Source organism: Capsicum annuum, chromosome 5, assembly GCF_002878395.1.
Source record: "Capsicum annuum cultivar UCD-10X-F1 chromosome 5, UCD10Xv1.1, whole genome shotgun sequence".
Classification (NCBI taxonomy): Eukaryota; Viridiplantae; Streptophyta; class Magnoliopsida; order Solanales; family Solanaceae; genus Capsicum; species Capsicum annuum.
The window spans coordinates 67,366,552-67,390,554 of NC_061115.1; positions in this window are offsets into that span (position 1 = coordinate 67,366,552).

The following is a 24,003-nucleotide window of genomic DNA, read 5'->3' on the forward strand; positions in this document are numbered from 1 at the left end:
ATATATATATATATTATATATCATGTTATGGGGTATGGAACAAGGCTTAGCATGAATCTGTAAAACTTTAGCTTGGATTTTGTAGCTCAACCACCATAACATAAGAAGACACCCATAGGCTATATAGGCCGCGCTCATCCCCAGTTGATAGAGCCCCATTACGTGTGGCCGCACGAACCAGAGGGTATACATATGTGCTATGGGGGACTCAAACCTCTTGGCATATTGACACGACCAGCCCTAGGCCTTGTCATAATGAGAATCCCAAAGCTGACCATGACCGGAGACCACCTCCGTCACCCATCCCAAACTCTAGCTGCCTGCCATGAGTTGGTTGAATTTTGAGCATATAACAAGATAGTGTGATAACTCACAAAAGGACTCTGGGAATGGATCACAATAGTGACTAACCTAACCGAGTCCACCCATCCCCTACCAATAGTCCAACCATACTAAACCATACCAAACAAAGGCCATAAACTAGGCCATAACCAAGTATTTTCCCAAAACATAATATAATTTATCCCAAAATATAATAGAATGGAACAACCAACAATACCGTCCAATGATATCAGCCCTTCGACTTATTCCAATGCCAAGCCGACACCAATGCAAATCCCGCCCATACCAACCCATAGACGTACCACAAAGTCTCTATCCAAAAAAGTAATAAAATTTAGTTAGGACATGTACTCAACCATATCCAAAACCGATATCCAAAATAAAGTTAAATGTCTAAAAATATCCATAACATGAAATGATGCCTTCCAAAAGGATGGACGCTCACCACTTCAGTCCAGATGTTGTCCCAGAGTAAATCACTATGTAGGAGAGTAGAACGGTCGATTCCTGCATAGCATGGGCTTACAGCCGCAGTAAACGGGGTTAGCGAGTGACCACTAGCATTATCTCAGGGTAAGGGTAAAATAATGCCATTTATAAAACCAAGTAAAACCATCCATATGCAGACAACCATACATATATATATAAACATGCCAGGAAAAGGGATTGGGTTTAGCATGCCTTTAAAACCATTACCTGGGTTGTGTAGCTTTGCCATCTTAAACCACCCACGGGCTATATGGGTTCAACTCTCCCTGCTGAAAGGGCCCCAATGTGTGTAGCCGCACGACCAGGGAAGTATCCCATGGGATGACTAGTACATCCTCAATATAAAGTGTGACATAATGCACATGATCACCAAGACCAACCTCATATCGGTAAATATGAGTTTCCAAGTTTTTGTCCCTCGGGACCTCCACCTTCCATGACTTAGCTACACCTTCCGCCATTATTGCCCAATTGAAACTAGTTTCTAAATAACCAAACCATTATCCATTTATTAACCAAGTCCATTGATATTGGTATCGTCATACCAACCCTTACTTGCAAGTATCATCCATAGCCAAGCATTTATAGGTTTAAGGAGACTTTCAAGTGTCCTTCCATTTACCATATTAAACCACTTGGGAGACTTCCATGTTCCCCACAAGCATAACTAATTAGCCTTTAGCCTTTCCAAACCATGTAAACCATGTATAATTCTTTTACCAAGTTCAAAACATACAAGAGTTCCATTAAAAGAAGTCAATGCAATGAAGATATCTTTATAAGCATTTTATCAAACACATTGGGGGCATAATATAACTAAAACCAATTCAAATTATCAATAAACCATTCCCATGCTATCCAATTATCCAAAACCACTATCAATGCATATAAAAGCATAATTAAAACCATGGGAAACCATAACCAAGCAATTAACATTAAAACCCCTAATCATATTTGAAAGCCAAAATCATGCAATAGTAAAACCATGAAAACATTCGTATAAACCATGCCTTTAATAAAATTAACAATTCGGGAAGAGAAACATGCCCTAAACAAAGACGATGACAGAAATAAATCACCAAGACAAGCCCCAAATTGATCCCTTAGTTGAAACCCTAGATTCCCTCGCCCCAAAGCTATTAAGAGAATTATGAAGTGTTTAGGAAGAGTTTCTAAGTGTTAATGAATAGAATATTAAGGTAAATAACCTTCCAGGTAGGTTAGAAGTCGTGGGACTCTATTAGGATAAGTAGAAAAATGTCCAGAATACCTCCACTCAAGTTGCACAGAAATCCCATCACAGTGATACGACTGACCTTCACGAGTCGTACCCTCCTAATACGATTGGTATCCACCACTCATATCCTGAACCTCCACCTTTGGACCAAATATTGTCCAGTATACGACTCATCCAACCAAGTTATAACAACAACATACGATTCGCATCCATGACCCGTAGCCATGGTAGAATGAAAAAAACTTGGCACCTTGCAACTGGTCAAACAAATTATCTATTCTTGGAAGAGAATACTTGTTCTTGACCATCACCTTGTTTAACTACTTATAGTCAATGTACATCCAAAGGGAACCATCCTTCTTGCGGATAAACAACACCGGTACACCCCAAGGAGACACACTAAGATGAATAAACCCCTTATCTAAAAGATTCTTAAGTTTCTCCTTGAGTTCCCTTAACTCAGTCAGAGCCATTCTATATGGAGGAATAGAAATTGGACGAGCGTTCGAAAGCAAATCAATACCAAACTCTATTTCACTATCCTAAGGAACACCAGGAAGATCATGCGGAAAGACCTCTGGAAACTCATTAACCATTGGAACTCACTGAAAAGAAAGACCTTCCAAGTTAGAATCTTTAACCCAAATCAAGTGATAAAGACAACCTTTGGAGATTAACCTCCGAGCTCTAAGATAATAAATAAACCTACCCCTAGGAGCTAAGGAAAAACCTTCCCACTCTATAATCGGTTCATCAGGGAACCTAAAGATAACCCTATGGGTTTGATAATCCAAGGACATTAACAAGAGTGTAACCAGTCTATAACCAGAATAATATCAAAATCCACCATATTCAACTCAAATATATCCACTAAGGTCTGCTTGCCACTAACTGATACCACCCCCTATAGACTCTCTTAGCACTAATCAAGTTATTTATTGGGGTAGAAATAGAAAAGGTATTCAAAATAACATCTGGATTGAAACTAAAAGATACAGACACATAAGGAGTCACATAGAAGAAAGTAGACCCCGGATCAAACAAATAATATACCTCAGATTCCTATCAGGATGCTAAAGCATACAGCCTGTTCCAACCAACACTAGAACCAGGAGCAGTAACAGAAGCAGATGCCACACCACCAGGTATAGAAACAGAAGATGAAGCCATAAGAATCTTATTCACTCCCGTAGCAATCTTTTTAATTGGAAAATCCCTAAGCCGATGTCTTACCTGGACGCACTTACAAAATTTGTCCTTTCCTTCATCGCAATAAACCAATAAGGACGACCATAGAATTGATAAGAAGGACTTGAAGAAACTGACTGACCTTCGCTCGCTTGAGATTGGGCACACTGTGCCTAAAAATTATCACCGCTTTGATGACGCTTGTCGCTCGAATGATAAAAAGCACTAGCAAAAGAGTAGAAACTGGAACTCCCCCACTTTTTATTCTACCATTTTCCACCATCTCTACCACCATAAGACTGAGCACCTCCCTGATTAGAAAACCTACTCCTCTTTTCCTGCCTATCCCCAAACTCCACCTATTTTCTCTTTTTAACCTCTACCTACTTCATATGAATAGTAAACTTAGAGATGCTCATATCCTTAATTAGCAAGGCAATTTTGTTCTCCAAAATCAAATCCCAATTCAACCCAGAAGCAAACTTCCTCATTCTAGCCTGTATAATAACCACTAGATTAGGATCATACTATGATAACTGGTGAACCTTCTAGGCATATTCCTTGACAAATATTCTCCCCTACTTGAGGTTCACAAACTCCTTCATCTTTGCTTTTCTCAGCTCTTGGGGAAAGAAACGATCCAGAAAAGCACTAGAGAAGGCATCCCATAAGGACGACTCCTCCACATCTCCTCTATCCCTATCCCATTTTTTATACCACTAATATGCAATATCTTTAAGCTGATAAGCTGAAAAGTTTACCCTCTCCTTATTGGTAGCCAACATCACCTGAAATATCTTTTTCATCTCATCCAAGAAGCCCCGTGGATCCTCTCCTACCTTCACTCTAGAAAAAATGGAAGGACCCATCTTCATAAATTGTCCAACCCTCGTGGTCTCAGCAAATAAAACACTAGACATATCTTGCTCAGCTTGAGCAACTACCAACTTAGTAATAACATAAATAGACTGACGGGATTCTGCATTAGTTACCTCGCCTTGAGGAGGACTAGTAGCAACCGGCGGAACTCTAGAACTATCAAGGATAGGACCATGAGATTGAAGGTGAACCCCAAAAGTAGGATGCACCCCTTCAACATTACCCCCAGATGAGATAGAAGAATTTTCTTGTGTTCTAGATCTATGAGGCATAATATGAAAGATCAACAAACAAGGTTTAGAGAAGATTCTAGGACTGAGAATTCAAGCTTGAAGATAGAATACCAAAAAAGTGAAATATTCCTAAATGTCTTGTAGCCTCTCCCTTATGAGTGTGTCGCTCTACACACCCCTAAAAGAGACTCTACTCAACAAGGCTTTGTGGACTCCCAATTGACCATGAACTTAGGCTCTGATACCAACTTGACACGACCCGTCTTGGGCTCTTGTTGTAATAGGCATCTTAAGTCTGACCATGACCTGAGACCACCCTCGTTAACCAACCCAACCTCCAGCTGCCTGCCATAAGTTGGCTAAATTTTGAGCATATAATAAGATAGTGTGATAGCTCACATAAGGACTCTGGAAATAGATCACAATCGTGACCAACCCAACTGAGTCCACCCATCCCATACCAACAGTCCAACCATACCAAACCATACCAAACATTGGACATAAATCAGGCCATAACCAAGGATGTTCCTAAAATATAATATAATTAATCCCAAAATGTAATAGAATGGAATAACAAACAATACCAAGGATGTTCCCAAAACATAATATAATTAATCCCAAAATGTAATAGAATGGAATAACAAACAATAGCATTTAATAATGTCATCTCTCCAGCTTATTACAATGTCAAGGCCGACACCAATACCGATCTTGCCTATACCGTACCATCGAAGTACCACAAAGCCTCTATCCAAAAGAGTAATAAAATCTGATTGGTACATGCCCCTAACCATAGCCAAAACCAATATCCAGAATAAAGTTAAAATATCTAAAAATATCCATAACATAAAATAATTCCTTCCGAAAGGATGGAAGCACCACTTCAGTCCAAATGTTGTACCTGAGTTAATCATTATATAGAAGGAGTAGAACGGTCGATTCCTATATAGCATGGGTATATAACTGCCAGTAGACGGGGTTAGCGAGTGATCACTAGTATGATCTCAAGGTAAAGGTAAAATAATGCCATTTATAAAATCAAGTAAAATCATCCATATGCACATAACCTTACACACATATATATAACCATGCTAGGAAAAGGGACGGGTTTAGCATGCCTTTAAAACCATTACCTGGGCAATGTAGCTTTGCCGTCCTAAACCACCCTTAGGCAATATAGGTTTTAGCTCCCCTTGCTGAAAAGACCCCAGTGCGTATAGCCACACGACCAGGGAAGTATCCCATGGGATGACTAGCACATCCTCAAAATAAAGCGTTACATCATGTACACGGTCACCAAGACTAACCTCATATCGGCAAATATAAGTTTCCAGTTTTGGTCCCCCCGGGACCTCCACCTTTTTATGGCTTAGCTACACCTCCTGCCATTATTATTCAATTAAAATCAATTTTCAAATAACCAAACCATTATACATTTATTAACAAAGGCCATTTATATTGGTATCATCATACCGACCCTTACTTGTAAGTATCATCCATAGCCAACCATTTATAGGTTTAAGGGGACTTTCAAGTGCCCTTCTATTTACCATATTAAACCACTTGGGAGACTTCTATGTTTTCCAAAAGCATAACCAATTAGATTTTAGCCTTTCCAAACTATTTAAACCATGCATAATTCCTTTTCCAAGTTTAAAACATGCAAGAGTTACATAAAAAAAGTCAATGTAATGAACATATCTTTATAAGTATTTTATTAAACACATCGGAGGAATAATATAACCAAAGATAATTCCAATTACCAATAAACCATTCTCATGCAATCCAATTATCCAAAACCACTATTAATGCATATAAAAGCATAATTAAAACCATGGAAAACCATAACCAAGCAATTAACATAAAAAACCCCAAATTATATTTGAAAGCTAAAATCATGTAATAGTAAAACCATGAAAACATTTATATAAACCATGCCTTTTATTTAATTAACAATGAGGGAAGAGAAACATGCCTTAAACCAAGACGATGACAACATACATTGAATGATACACATCAAGGTATACGTTAAATGCCTTTAATTAAACCAACACATTCCTGTTCATTGAATAATGATACATATTAAGGCATACATTATTGGTATCATCATACCAACTACACTTTCAAGGTAACATCAACATGCCAAACCCTATCATTACTTGGGGGAATTCAAAACCCCCTTGGTTTGGTTTAAAATCATTATGCTTTATTAGTTTTTTTTTTCACATTTGGCAATAGTTCAAGAGTAGTTCAATATCCATACTTTTCATATTCAAAAACTAATTTCACATTATAAGGCTGAGGTCATAACCACTTCAAAAGTCAAAAGTTTAGAGAAATCAGAATCCCTTACTTTATTCACCATGACCATGCATCAAATTGATTTTTAAACCATCAAAACCACCATTTAAACGTATCCCATGCAGGTACAAACGTGAAACATCACATAAACAACAACTATTCAAAAACCTCAACCAATGTTTCAAAACCGACATCAATACCATACGAACAATACTTAAAAACATATGTTTTTTACAAATTAGCAATTTAGGAAGAGAACATGCCTGAAATATCCAAGTTTATGGAGAGAATTCCACCCTTGAGTCCATAGGTGATCTACCTCTTGGAAACCCTAAGTCTGGCGGCTTGAGGGACTTAAGATAATTTTAGAAGTGTTTGATTACATTATGATTGAGAAATAATACGCGGGGTCGTTAGTGACTATGGGTTGTTATACCATTCGTAAGGTTTTATTATGACTTGACACCATAAGTCGTAATTAAGATAGTCTCAAGGGCATTTAAATTTTGTTAACCCTATGATTTAACTAATACGACGTGTAATGAGACCCTACGAGTCATAGTCACTATAGAACCCATTTGGGGTAAACACTGGACATCCTATGATTTGCACCCAATGACCCGTAAGTTGTCATTACAACTCTTAGTAAGCCACTCGTACTCAGAGTAGAACTTAGCAACACATACACTGTTTAGGTTATGATTTGAGTCTAATGACTCGTCAAGTCTCCCTACGACTCATAGGGTAAGTAATAGTCAAGGCAGTAAGGATAAAATTTTAGAAACCTTTAAGAACCAAAAACCCCAGGGTGTTACCCAAACCCATAGGGAATAGGATGAATCTTTGTCTAGAATTGGCTGATGTGGTCGGAAAATACAGAAAGTAACTGGGGGAAATTTTGTAATAGCAGCAGTAGTAGTAAAGAATCTTGAAAACTTTAGGTTGAAATCAATATGAGACAAACACTTGGACTGTATTCCCCTTGACTTACTAACTTCGTGGACTTATCGTGATCATCAAACATCTCGGTGCCTTGCATGTAGAATCTAAAAAGTTATTTATCACCAATCGTCTTTCAACACCCTTTGGTGAATTTAACTCATCTTCTCTCTGTCTCAAAGTGTTGCATTACGAACCCTTGTCCTGAATCCCAGCTTAACTATCTCCTTTTGGTCTCAAGTTAATTAGATAAAGTTTGATAGCTTTAAATTACTGTTGTGATCTTTTTTACTAATATCAACTTCTCTCTCAAGTTTGTATCAAACACATGAGAGTTATTAATGTCTGCAGTTGCTAAGAAAGCAATCAATACGAAGAAAACCACAATACATGCATAAACACCGATAAAGAAAGACTTTGCACTTCTTTCACTTTATTATTCTATCAGGGTTACCTCAAGCACAGTTAAGAGGTTTAGCCGCACATATTTGCAAGAAAACCCATAGATTTCATAATAGAAAGAACATGAGCAATCTCACAATAAATTAAGAATGAAAACCAGAATCTCAAATTAATCTTAAATCGTAAAAATCAAGAACAGGAATTCCAAGATGAAAATTGTATCTCAGAACTCAACATAATATTGTAAGTATAAAAAGAGTGCATAAACTAATATTCCCTCCGTTTCAAAAAGAATGACCTACTTTGACTTGGCACAAAGTTTAAGAAAATAAAGAAGACTTTTGAATCTTGTGGCCTTAAATTAAAGTTGTATCAAATGTACCAAAATATCCTTTAATCTTGTGGTCCTAAACATGCCATGTGGAAAGTTGAAATTAAAGTATTGCCAAAAAAGGAAAGGGGTCATTCTTTTTGAAACAAACTAAAAAGGAAAACATGTCATTCTTTTTGAAACGGAGAGTAAGAAAACATCAATAGGGTATTTATAGGATCCATTATAAACCTAAAAATCCTAACCAAAACAAAATAGGAAAACTAAGTTAGCACCTACCTAGGACCCCACTTACGGGCCATAGGTTAGGTGGGTTTATAGGTCTTAGAGGAAAATCCAGGCTTCAGATTACCTACCTACGAGGTACCTACGAATTTGGTATAGTTTTTCATTTATTTATTTTCTTTTTTTCCTTTCTCTTTTCAAGTTTTCCACTTTTTTTCTCTTTTTTCTACCACACCCAACCTTAATTTCTTTTTCTTTTATATTAAACACCGTACCTAATGTTAACTACGCACCCCTATGATAGCCAACCTCAACTTAGGCAATTTTCCTGTGTTGAGATGCACAATGTCAAGGAGGGACCAGGGTTAAAATAGGTTCACTGTAATTAATTTGGAAAGGTGAAAGGTGATAACCAAGAATATAGGTCCATGTAGGCTCAAATCAGGGATCAAGGGATACTTTATCACATTTGGATGGTTATTTAGGCTAAGAGTGGAAAAAGTTAAAAATGGCATATGACCATATCCTAAACAACTAACCTGCAATAGAGGTAAGACTAACCACATAAGTTTTTGATTAAATGCATAAAGGGAACTATGAAGAGGCATAACATACACATGGTAGAGGGTTATATCATCAAATACTATCGATCTAGTCTATGCCGTGCTAAGCTATGATTAATTTGTACCCAATCCTAATGTAATGACAAGGTTCAACAATGGTCATATGGATATTTAAATTACATAGTTCATAAAAATTTTGGAGAGGCATTATTTTTTCAAAGCACTTAAGAACTAACAAAATATGTCAGCTGCCCTTCGATTCCTTAGTTTTCTCCTAATTAAACACAAACAAACCATAACCCTTAATAACACAAACATAACCTAAATATGTTTGTTCTACTAGGATAATGTATCCGACGAGAAAAGAAACACGACAATAAAAAACCTTAGTTGTGATATACCCCCACCCCCAACTAAAGACTATGTACTATCCCCAGTGCATAACTATTATATAGAAATAGGGTATGAAGATATGCCTGGGATGCTCTAGGCATTCTAATCTAAATCGCCCCCATTTGGGGCATGACATCGCTCATCTAAAGGAGGTGATGGTGGTGCGGACTAGAGGATCGCCTGATGCCATCTCGGCATGCCTTCGCTCATCAATCAAATGACACAATTGAATCCTGAGAGACCCTTTTTAGGGCATACTGATAGTCCATAGTAGGATCCTGCAACTTCTCCTCATGATCTCTTTTGTCCCCAATAACTGGGCCCACCTCATCCTTTGTAAATAGATCAAATACCACCGTAGAAGCTTAGGGTAATGGCTGCATAAAGGATGGAATGACTGGAATATGGCTCTCAGATAATGATTGTACCTTTGAGTGCAATATAGCCATCTCCCCACGTAGGCTCGATAAGTCTAGTTTTTGGACCTCATGTAATCATGCACTCATCCAAGTCTTAAAACTATCTATATAGGCATGAAGCTCTCTAGTAAACTCCACCATGGTTTCCATCCTCCTCCTCTTAAATCTAGACTTAAAAGCCTCTAAAGTAGTCTAGACCCATGGCCGGGTCTATCCAAATAACATGGCTAATGAGTCTCTATATAAGTTAGGTGATCAGTTACCTCCTGCTTCCACTCAAACATTTACTGTAAAAACTTACATAGCATAGTAACATACCTAGTAGGTGTCAGGCAAGGGGAAAAGTGGTAGCCTTAGCTAGTGCTGAAGTAGAGTCGAGGCTGGTGTGGATATGCTCGTGGCCCTTTCACCGCTTGTGGTAGTAGCGGGCTCAAATTTTTGACTGCCTATGTCTATATCCATGCTCATACTCAGCCTCTCAATAGGCTCGTATAGAATAGAAGGCCCCTCAAAATAGGTTGTACCAAAAGACAACAATGGATGTGCACGATTTGCAAGGATTGGGTTGGTCGCATTCTTAATCAAACTAATGTTTGCCATGCAGTTCACCTCAATCCGTTGATCCACATGTATAATAAGTGACACTTTGACCGTATCACATAGTTGTTGTATTAAACATGGAAAAGGAAAGGTAGTAGTCTCACTAAATTCTCTCACATGGATCTTAGTCCAGATCCATCTAGAAAAATCAATGTCATACCCAACAATCAAGCCGAAATTCAAAGCTACTCTGTCCTAGGTGAGTATGTCGTTCGCGGATGTCAGGCCTAATATATGTCGTACCACAGCCCACCAAAAATTCATTGCAAAGTATAAGGATGCCTTTATGGTCTCACCCTTTCCCTCAATCCACGGAGCATTAGTGCCCAATTCTTCTATCTGTGTGGCCATCTATCTAGGAAAATTGACTCTAAAAGCTTTGTGCTCACATCCCTCATAGTGAACCTAAGTTACTAAATCCTAATGCAGTAATTGAACTCAGATGTCGTGGCTGGCCCTATATACTCTATACCAAATAATACTCGATTAAAAACACCTCAAAAATATTAACTCTCACCCCCTGACCAAAGTGTGATTCAGTTGGGATTACTTAATTGCTCTACCCTCAACTGGGGTAACTCTATATATCGCTGATATTACGATTCATAGAACACTTGAATAAGAGCTAGATTATATGAACCAAAAAGTTGGGTCATCCACACCAGCTGGTATCTCTCAAAGAAAGCCTGTAGGTCTGTAGCTTCTAACTCGGTCAACTCTATCCTAACTTTCCCCATAGTACTATATCATGATTGACCCTGCTTTGTGATAAAGCTATCTATGTCATGAAGTTATTGCATACTCTCCACACACCATCTCGAAGGAATCTCATCTATAGGTACTATAGAGACATGTGTGGAGTCTGACTTCTTTGCAGCAAGTATGGAAGAAGTAGCCTGAGTTTCCTGAGCAACGGCTTGGGTACCCTGAGCCGAAGATGATGTTATATATTATGGAACTTGAGCTGCATCAACACCCTCATCAGACTAGGGTGAAGCTGATCCTAATGCAGACTCATTCTTGATTGATCCAAATACAGACTCCGACCCTTCATCAGACTAGGATCTAGTTGCATCCTCCTCTTTGCTAGAACCTAAGCCTGACCTTGACTCGACCTCCTCCTCTAAATTAGTATCTAACTCATTCTCTCCCTTCTTAGACTGGAGAGAGTGTGGTAGTGAACTAGTGGAAGACTTCATCAGGGGCCCAGTCTGGATGAAGCATGCTGGTGAAGTCTATGGCCTAGCTGGTGGTGATTGTGGGGCCTAAGGTGGTGCGAGTTGAGTGGTCCACTCAGCAACAACTACTGTAGCTGCAACCTATCTCTGTGATTGTCCCTGAGTTTATTATAGGACTAATGATATGCTATCGAGCTCATGAGATATTCCTCAACTGAACCACTCCATTCAGGAGACTTATCGTGCATCCTGGACTAAACTCCCTTCTTCTGAGCAGTTTTTGGTGCCATAGTACCTGAAAAAGTAGTTCTTAATGATTGAAACACAATACTAGAACAAAAAAATAAAAAAGTAAGAACATGTTTTTACTTAGTTGAAGAAAAGAATTATTACCAGGATTTAAAGAATCTAGAAGTAGAAGATGAATTTTGCAAATTTAGCGCTACTTTTTGATGAATATTCATGCAAATGAGGAGTGGGAGAGATGGGTTTATGCTTTTAATAGCGAAGAATCAAAACGAAGATTTTTAAGGGAGCAGGGGTTTTGAAGTTGAAAAGGTAGGGCAATGGAGGGACGGGTTTAGGTTTTAAATAAGAAGGGGTGACAGATCGGGTCGGGTCTACATAGGTCCTACCCAGATTTTAAAATTGGGCCTAGAATTTTTTGATTAGGTTTTAAATAAGAAGGGGTGTCATATTGGGTCGGGTCTAGATGGATCCTACCCAGATTTTTAAATTGGACCTAAAATTTTTTGACCCACTTATGGCCTTAATTACGACGTATAATGGTACTTACAGGCCCCGTAAGTGGGTCTGTAAGTAGGTCCAACTCCTCATTTATTGTGTAATTTGTACGACCTTCACTTACTGGGTCATTTATGACCCTCGTAAGTGGGTTCATAATTACAATATCTTGTTAATAATTCTTCTGAAATAAATCCTTTCTTAATTGGTCTTGTAGTTGGTTGTTTCTCTGGGTTGAGTAATGTCAGAATTCATTGTCTAGCATCTTCCATATCTGTTTGTCGTAGTTCTCTTGAATTTGAATAAATCATTTGATGATCTCTTGAATAATAGCTCCATATAAGGTTTCCATTGATATAATTATTTGCTAATTCTTGAACAATTGTAGATATTCCAATAAGTCGTTTATTTGCATAAAAATTAGGTATCTCAATTTTCGGTATCTCTGGCTGCTGAACAATATCTTCTGGTATAATCATATCTCTGGTTAATCCTATTTTTACAATTTGTATAATTGGTTTGATCTCGTCATATAATATCTCTGCTAGTGCAGTATAAAAATTTATAAAAAATAGATTCCTTTTGGTTATTCTTTTATAAGTGGTGAATGCTCTATATAATTCTATATAATGCTCTATATTGTATGGTTTTACTTGTTCTAACCATTTTATTCCTAATATTATGTATGATTTTTGCATTTCTTCCTTTATTTCAAATTTTTATTTTTCTGACTCCTATTATTATTCCTTTTTTTGTCGTATCTTTAATGTTTATTAGACTCCTTGGTAGATCTGGGCATATATTACTATTAGATTTTATTTCTTCAGTTTTTACTAGATATTTTGCTATATAATTTTTTCTTGTCCTGTGTTTAAGAGTATTAAATATTCTTTTTCATTTATTGTTCCTGTTATGTAATATTGATTTAAATTAACTGTTGAAGTTGTTTCATAACTTGTTCTTTTTGATGAGCTTGATGATTCTGTTTTTTCATGAGCTATTCTTTTGTTGTACTTATTCTATCATTTATTATTTCTAAATCTTCTTCTATATCTATGTCTTTGTAACTATAATCATTATTATCAATTGTTTTTACAAATTGTTCGAAAGGACTTTCTATTTGTATTTTATTAATTTTATTTTTTCCCGTTGTTTTATGTTTTGTTGTTAATACGTATAGATTTTTACATCTTGCTGTAAATATTTTACTTCCTGGGGTTAGTTGTATTCCTGATATTTTTTAATATAATACTAATAATTTATCTATATTTTTATCTGTTATTGCTACTGAATAATTCACACTTATTATAAATTTAAATTTTTGGTATATTAAATTTCCTTTTATGGCAGTTATTATACTTTTTCTATAGGTTTTATAATTCTATCATCTGCTAAATATAATTCTATTGGTGTACCTATTCCTTCTCTAAAACATGTTTTTATCAATATCTCTGTTCCTCCAAGTGTACATATTTTATTGGGTCTTTACTTTTTATATCGTTTATTTCTTTATTAATTATTCTTTTTGTTACTAGTGGTATACTAGCTTTACCTTTTGCAAAGCTACAGTCTATTACATGTTCCTTTTAGCTTACTACGTAGTATTCTTCCTTTTTTCTACTAAATATATTTTTTACTGTTGGTATTTTGAATATTTTCTCTACACTTAGGTCTAACTCTTTTCCTTTTATTTCGTCAAATATATTATTATCAAATATTATTTTTTGATCAGTTCCTTATTCATTTAAATATTCTTCCTTTGTTATTATTTTTATATCTTCTTCAGTTATTTGATTCATTTTTATATCTTCTTCAGTCATTTGATTGATCTAAATCACTATCTATTTCATTATCTGTTTCATTCTCCGAAATTTCATCTATACTATCATCACTTTCTAATTCATAATCTATATAATCTATCTGCATATATTCTATATTTTTTGTTTTTATTTCTGATATTTGTTTCCTTTTTGGATTTTTAGGCATTTTACAATCTCTAGATAAATGTCCTAGTTTTCCACAATTATAACAAGAACATTCTTTTATAGATTTCTTTTTTTCTATATGGTCTTTTATGTTTATAATTTTTTACATAATATTTTTTTCTTGGTTTCTTATAATTATATTTTGATTTTTTGTATTTCTTATATTTCTTATGTCTTTTTCCTTTCTTATAATATCTTTCTTCACATCTAAATTGAGGTGCTATTTTATCTTTGCAACATGCTAAATTTCTTATTAATGTTTTTTCCATTTTTATTTCTTCTCTATATTTTTCACATATATTTCTATACCATTATTGTAAAAATTTTATTCTTGCTCCTAGGGTATCTACTATTTTTGCTTCATCCCAACTCTTTATTATTTTTGAACTAAATGGTTTGGTAATTTACTAAAATATAATCTTCTTATTTCTTTACTTTCTTCTGTATTATATGTTCTCTTATAGTAGTATTCTTTAAATGCACACGTATATTCATCTATATAGCACATATTACATATTTCTAATTTTAACATTAAATTCCTATTCGTATCTTTTTCTTTATTTTGTTGTTCTTCTTCTGTTGTTATACTGCTAAATTCATCTCTTATAGCTACTTCATATTTTTTCAATATTTCTGTTGGTGATATTTTAGTAGCTTATATTATGCAGATAGTTATTACTCAGATAATAATAGTTATTATTCAGATGGATATTATAAAGATTAAAAATGTTAGAATATATTAAAAGAGTTAGAAAAAATAAAGTTGGCTATACGAAGAAATTAATTATAGAAACCAGCTTAGAAAAGAAAGAAAACAATTAAAAGAAAGATTAATTTGGATAGATAAAACCATGAAACAGCTAGAGTTAAAAGATATTTTAGAATATGATTTAGACATAGAATTATTCATAGAAGAAAAAAACAGGATAATTAACGAAATAGATAACCTAGAATTTAATATCAGATATAGTACAATTAGAATAAATTATTACAAAAAAATTTGCAGTATTACAATAATGATAAGTTCAGATGGACGGAGTAAGTAGAAGTGAGTTTGGCTGTAATTTTCCTTTATTTTTTTCTTTTTTCCTTTTTATAAAAACTCGCAATGCGCATATGACAACCACATAAGAGCTCTAGCCTCTAGGAGAAAAATTAAAAAAAAAAATACAAAGGATTTGTTTGGAAGCCACTTGATACTTGGAATCTGTGTAATTATAAGGGTAGTAATTATCAATCTTGTAATTACACAATTTAATAATTACACTGATCTGATTGTTTGTCACAGCGTAATTATGATTTGATTGTTTGTCACAGTGTAATTATAAGTGTACTACTTGGTTGCACAAGTGTAGTCACATGGTTATATTTTCTCCGTCCATATTTTCTTGTCCATTTTTCTATTTTGAGATGTCCAACAATACTTGTCCAGTTTATAAAATCAATGGATAATTTACCTATTTCTATTTATTTTACTCTTAGCATTAAATACGATTTATTACCTAATTCATTTTTTAAAGCATTAAATTTATTATATTCAAAGGATAATATGGTAAAATTACACCTATCATTGTTGCTTCTTAATTTTTGTGCCAATAGAAAAGTGAATAAATGAAATTGGACAGAGGGAGTATTAAATTTTAAAATAAAATTTAACTGTCAAAAACAAAAAATTAATATTTAACAAATAAGGGACTTTCTAAATGATCAAATTAGGTACGTAAGATATGTTGTCTTTTGAAAATATGTTAATTGATAAAAATATGTTCTTAACTAATATTATAAAAATAATTAATATATATTTTTAAATTAGTACATCTTAACTAAATCAATCATAAAAGCTAAAAGTACGTGACTTTTAAGAACATCATGATTAATATTATAAATATAATGTCATAAGAATATAAAAACATTTGTCAAAAAGATAATCTAACAATTCTAACTTAAGTAAAATAAATAAATTGAAACTGAAAATATAATATAAGTTCAAAATTCAATACAAAAAATTTAATGTAATACTCTTCTATCAAATTTCAACATAAGGACATAAATATAATTAAAAGAAAAGAAAAAAAGTAAGTCTATAATCTTATTCAATAATGAATTTTATTTTATTCTTAAAATTAAAATACTAACACAGTTATGTTAAATGAGAAAAAAATAAAAAAATAAAAAATAAAAAACATAAATAATTGCATGAAATCACAAAGAGTATAGGTTGAAAAATAAGAAATAGGAAATGAAATATAAATAACAAAAGCTAACAATATAATTTTTTGAAATACTACACTAATAAAAATAATTTTTTATAATAATAGAAATAAAAAAAATTAATATGAAAATAATAAAAAATTAAAAGGAATAAAATTAAAAGAAATCGTAGTTACATCGTGTAATTATCATCACTTCACAACTCCTCTAGAATTGAAGAGTATAATTATGCCGACCAATTATACTTAATTATCTATTAATCCAGTAATTACCCGACAATCAAATAGACTAATAAGGTGTTTGAATTGGCTTATTTCAATGTATTTTTTTATTTTTAAACACTTTCTTGGGAGGTATTTGTCAAAATCAAACAGTGTTTTTAAGCACTTTATTTTAAGCTTAAAAAGTATAAAAAATATCAAAAGATGATTTCTACCTACTGTTGACTTATAAGTCACTTAAAAAAGACTCATTTGAACACCCTATAAATTATATAATTACACCTAAATACAATGGTAACTCTCCAAACCTGGCTAAATAATCTATATACATTATAAAGCATAGGATGAAGTACCAGAAGAAACCAAGCGACAAGCTGCTGAGAAACAACATGTCAGTTTCTAGGACAAGTTTAATAGTATTGTAATAAGAATTTTATATTATTTAAATTTGAAAATACATTATTCTTTAAATTTTTTTTTATTAGTAATTAGTTTAAAAATAGAAATTCACAATGAAAGAGTTCTAAATGAACTCTTCTATTTCATAAACTTCTTTATATCAATATAATGATAAATATATTATTGTTATCATCATCATCATCATCATCATCGTCATCGGCGTCGGCATCATCATCATCATCATCATCATCAACATCATCATTATTATTGAGAAATATAAATAATATATACTTGTGGTGTGTATCTAAATTATTCTTACTTGCAATTATTTTAAAATTTTAAATATAAATTATAATTTAATAATTAAATTCAACGTATATATCTACTTGAATACTTTTACATATCTAAGTTGTCAATTGATTTTTATAAAAAAAAAAAAAATTAACAAACAAACGAAAGAAAGAAAGACAAGACAAGAAATGAAAATTTAAAAAAAAGTGGAAGAAAAAGGTAAACTATCAAAAGATAATTAAAAGAGTAACAAACTGTTAATTTTAAATTAAAAATAATAAAAAATAAAATTACACATAAGAAATAGTTTGTTATCACACTAGAGAGTTCTAACTGGACTCTTATTGTTGTTTAACCAATCATATAAGATATTGTCTATTCTATCAATTTTTTTGAATTTCTATTGGAGATACAATATCTTCTCAAAGATAAACTTATAATTTTTCTTTTAGGAAAATAATATTAGATGTGTTTATTCAATAGTCATGCTATACGATTTGCTGCCATAAAATATGGATAATCAACTATCAAAATGTATTATAACTGCAAGATAAAGATTAAAAATTTGAATTTAAAATAGAATTTCACAATGAAAGAGTTCTAACTGAACCCTTCTATTTTATAAACTCATCTGTATCAAATATAATGATAAATAAATTATTATTATTATTATTAATAAGAATATTATTATTTAAACTTTTAATAATAATATAATAATAACAACAACAACAGCGACAACATCTATAAGATTTATAATAAATTGATTTATTTTTAAATTAAAGAAAAATGATAAAAGAGAACAAAAAGGAAAAAAGATGCATGGATCTCAAATGTGTGGAAAACATATGAAAAAGAAAAACTCTTAATTGTATCATATATATACATAAAAGCAAAATTGAAAGCAGCAGATGAATTAACAACATATTGAGAAGCCATGTGACAAAGTTTTAGGATAAAGCTTAATAGTATTGTGATAAAATTTTTGAATTAAATGATATTAAATATTTAAATTTGAAAATACATTATTCTTTACTATTTTTTTTCATTAGCTTAAAAATAGAAACTCATGGTTGAAGAGTTCTAGATATACTTTATTGTTTCATAAACATATCTCTTTTAAAATTTAAATGTTATAAAACATATTTAATGGTTGAAGAATTCTAAAAAGACCTTTACTCTTTCATAAACTTATCTCTTTTAATATTAAAATTAAAATTAAAATTAAAATTAAAATGTTCTAAAAAAATATCTGAATATAATTTATTTAAATATTAAATAAAAGATAAAAAAGCAAAACATTTTTATGATTTTTCTATATGCTTATTTTTAAAGATAGAGGTATAATTTAAAGAAAACAATTTAAAACATAAAATATTCAGTAAGTAGAGAAGTAAATCATAAATAAATTATGTAACGTAGTTTGTTAATTTCGAATTAATGCGGCTATTTTAAAATTGAATTTCAACATAAAGATTCTTTCTAAATTTTAATCTAAAATAACATTTTGTTGCATTCTAAATTCGCAAAATAATAGACTAATTTCAGGGAAAAAATATTTTGACTAAAATATGTCCCACCTCCCTCACAAACATGTATCTTTGCAGTTGTAATCGTTGTCATTCTTTTTTTAAAGTTCAATATGTCAATATGTATATGTACAATAAAATAATATTAAAAAAAATACCAATCCCCTAACCTGCCCCTAATTCCCCATTTTCCTCAAATCCATGTCTCCAGCTAACTCACATCTTCAATACAAATCTAATTTTGAAAATAAATTTTGAATTTAAAGTAGTTACATTGGAAGATAAATTATTTTGATACACACAAATATATACATATGTATGTATGTATATATATAGTAATTCAAGAAATTCACGTATAAAATAGTAATAAAATATTACATGAAATTTCAGCATGTACAAAATATTTTAATGAAATATCACGAATTTATCTCTTCAGATGTTATAAAATATATTTAGATACATATAATTTAAATATTAAATGAAATAGAAAGATATGATAATAATAATAATAATAATAATAATAATAATAATAATAATAATAATAACAATAATAATAATAATAATAATTTCTTATTATTATGCCTTAGAGGTCTCCAATGCTATTTATCTTTTTTTTTTTTTGTGATTTTTTGAACTTTTTTCTTCATTTCTTCATTAATCAATCAATTTGTTTAATTATCAAAATAAATGGATCAATTACTACTTCTTCATTTATTTTTATTCTTTAAGATAAAAATTTAACAGTTCTTTATTTTCATTACTCTCATGACCTTTGATGATCATAACTCCTAAATTATATTAATAGTCATATTCATGATATTATTTGATATTCTATATTGTTGTCCTATAAATAGAGGTGTTATAAGTCTTCTTCCCTCCATCATCAAAATTAAGGATATTTCATTCACTATATATTTTTGAATTTCCATATATTCTTTTTAAAAAATTCATTTGTATACCTTCTAAAATGTCCTCCTTATTTTTTTCTTTTGGATATGCTACTGCTGCTACTGCTTCTTCTACATGCATTATTCCTCTGGCATTTTAATTGATGTGCTAAACTCATATATGAGATTACATTAAATTTGTTGTTATTTGTATCCTATATTTTTTATAACTTTTAAGCACGAACATGTATGATTTAAATCTATTTTCTTATAATTTTTTTCATAATGTATTAATTTTGTGATGTATTATTTTTTGCAGGGATACAAAGAAGATCAAATAGTGAACGGATGAAATAAAGATGAAATAATGACTTATGTGAAGATTTGAAGAGAAGACATATGAACCATTTGACATGGATGTCTTTTTTAAAATTATATATATTCTTTTTGCTTTCTCTAAATAGTTAAAATTACTACACAATTTGTTCACTTTTAATTGTCGTTATACTAAAAATAAATATAAAGGAGAAATATAGATAAAATAACGTGACACCTCAATTTTTTAATTTTTTTACAATCTACTAAATAAATGAATTATTAAAAGTCTCATAAAATAAATCAAAATTGTCCTTAAAATAGCTCTTTTATAATAGAACTCAATATACCATTTGCTTGAGACAACCCACATAAGAGAAATTAATATAACATAATCTTAATGATAGTTAATTTCTGTTTATGTATTATGTAGTTGTAACTGTAAAATTAATGTCAATGAGGAAAAAAAATGAAGGCAACAAAGAATAAATAATTGTAATGAATGACTATAGTAGTAAAGAGTCATTAGCTTGTAGTTTTTATTTTCATCGAGGTAAACGCTTTTTAAAGCTCAAAGTGCACATTGTTTGCATCTAGGGTCTCTTCGTTACGATGTGGTGTGAAAAATAGTTATTGTGGAACATGTCTTTCACTTTAATTTTCTAATTTAATCTTTGCAAATTGATAAATAGTCCAATAAGTTATAGTGTTTAGTTGTTTGCTTGGGTTAAATCAGATAAGCTGTAGTGTTTAATTCTTTATTTTGGATTAACCCTATCATATGTGTTAATTTTTAGATAGTGTTCTGTTTTTATTTATTGAGATTCTTCTGATTTTTTACTTTCACTCTTAGTAATTCATGTTAACAAAAAAGTGATTTATGACTTTCACTTTTCACTAATTCATGTTAAGAAAAAGGTGATTTATTCTTGAAGCATGATGTTGGACATCCAATTGCTTTATCTTCCTAAATTTGATGAACACTTTCTATTGACATATGCTGATTCTTCTGTTTCTAAGGTGATTTAATGTATATTAATCATGCAATGAATTATTTCAATTTCTCTTGATATAGCAAGTCAATAAGAAACTTAATCCATGTGTGTAATGTCTTCGTCAGGTTAGTCATGTACATTGCAAAAAAATTAAATAAAATTCTTTTAAGAAAGAAATATCTAAACACAATGAAGTCATATATAATAAAAGAACAATTAAACTTTGATATATGATTACATTAAGAAACTATTAGGATTATGGTTGGAGAATATGAAAATAAAGTTGATCAAAATAAAGACATTTTTATCATAGAAGTTGTAATATTATTTAGTTATAGTTTAATTTTCTTTAATAACCATGCGAAACACAGACATATTCACTAATGATGATGATGATGATGGTGATAATGATGATGATGGTGATGATGATGATGATGATGATGATGAAAAGAAGAAGAAGAGGAGTTATAGCATTGATTGTGAAAAGGTGGTAATAAAATACTACTACTACTACTAGTACTACTACTACTACTACTACTACTACTACTACTACTACTACTAATAATAATAATAATAATAATAATAATGATAATAATAATGATAATAATAATAATAATAAGAACAACAACAACAACAACAACAACAACAATAATAAATAATAATAAAATAAATCTGTAATTTTGCAAATGCATATTTTAAATTTGTTTCAACTTCTATAATTAGAAAAAGTGATGATTTTAAATCCAAAAAATTGAAAGATATATGCAGAGAAATAGTTTCATTTTGATATTGAATTTAAGTTTATCAACAAGTTAACTAATTTAATATTGAGATTTCAAATTTAAAACGTTATCTATATAGAGCCATCAATATTCATCATTCCACACAAATATGTTCTTGCTAGTATTGATATTTTTTCTTTTTTTTTTTTTATCTTCTTCTAGGTGAGCAAACATATTGAAAGTAGAGAAAATTGAAGAAAAGGTGTCATTTAAGTCTTGAATGAATGATTGGTGACATTGACCAACTTAAAGGATAAAACATAATTAGGAAACTTAATTAAGTTAATTATGGACTTGATTAATATTTTTAAAACTTTCTAATCTTTTAAAAAATATAAATCAACCCACACCCCTCTCCTCTCCTAATCAACCCTCCCTCTCCTCTTTCTATCTCAACCATGTCTCTCAAGCTTCTTCCAACCAACAGTTTTACAAATTTCTCCCTTCAATCCCCGATGAATTCAACATCTCGGTGATAAATAGTTAGGTTTTGAGTTTCTTTTTGACTTTCAACCGTCAATCGATATGGCAACATTGCTCTCCACGACAACAACTTCGAGTTCTTCACGTCCCCTTTTTTCTTTCACAGGTAAACAATCAGGGATTATTGATTATTAAGAAAAATAGGAACTTGAACCAACTTATTTTCTAGTATCGGTTAACAATTTTAATATTTATTGCTTAAATTTGACATGGGGACTAAAGAAAAACCTAATTTCTAGTATTTCTTCTCTTCTCTTTTTGGAGTAAAATATGATTTTTTTGGTTATTGTAGTTCTTGTTGTCGAATTGTTGATTTGATTTGTTGGTTTCTGTTGAGTTTTTTGAAGTTTGATTTTTGTTGTTTGTGTTTGTACAAACAAAACAACAATTTTAGTATTTTTGGTCACTGTTGATGTTCTTAGTGTTTGTGTTGTGTTGGTGTTGCTGGGTCGATTTGTTGTTGTTCTTTGTAAAAATGATGTATTTGATATTAAATGGTGATATTGTTGTTGTTCTATTAAACAAAATCTTGCTACTATTTTTTTTCCTGCAATAGCTGAACCATCTAATGCAACAAATGAACAATCTGTTGGATGAAATCCTATCAACTATTCCAACAGGATGACATATTCAAGACTTTGATTTCTCCTAACAGATAATTCATCTGTTACGACAGATGACACTTCTATTAGAAGAAATCTAAATAACATTGATAGTTGATCTATTGTACAGACCAGTCATCTGTTTCAACAGATGAGTGTTCTGTTGAAAGAAATCATAATAGTATAGAAACTATTTTTATTGTTTACAACAAATTACTCATCTGTTGCAACAAGATAGTTATATATTGCAACAGATAACACATCTCTTGTAACATATGTGTGATCTATTGCAACTGTTATTTTACTGTATTGTACATGATAGATTACACCCATCTTAGATGTCAATTTCGTTACAGAAGCAATTAATGCATTAATAGCATTAATCACTACATCATGCTTTAATTAATTATAATATTTTTTTATTTTTCTGTTATTTTTTAGATAATATGGCTTCCAAAAGAAAATAAAACTAAATAAAGTTCAAGTAAAGAAACAAGTGAAATAGCTAGGCTAATCCACCACTCTATGAGCTTGCTTTATAATTGTTATCTCAATTAGAAGCTGATGATAATGAACAGGGGGATGAGGAATGTTTCAAAAGAGATGATCCAAATGCTAGTGGCCCTTCTAATGAAGAGTTGGTCAAAACCTTCAACATTGATAGTTATCCTGTGAGAATGCAGTTCGATGGTGCCATAGATTTAACTGGTGATTCGTGGTTAAGTCAGCCATGGGAAAATCATTTGACGCCTTTAGAAAAATACTTCGACACCAAAATTGGATGCTTATTTTAGGGACAACTGCTTTGGGCAATATCTTGATTTGTCAGAGGACAATAATGCT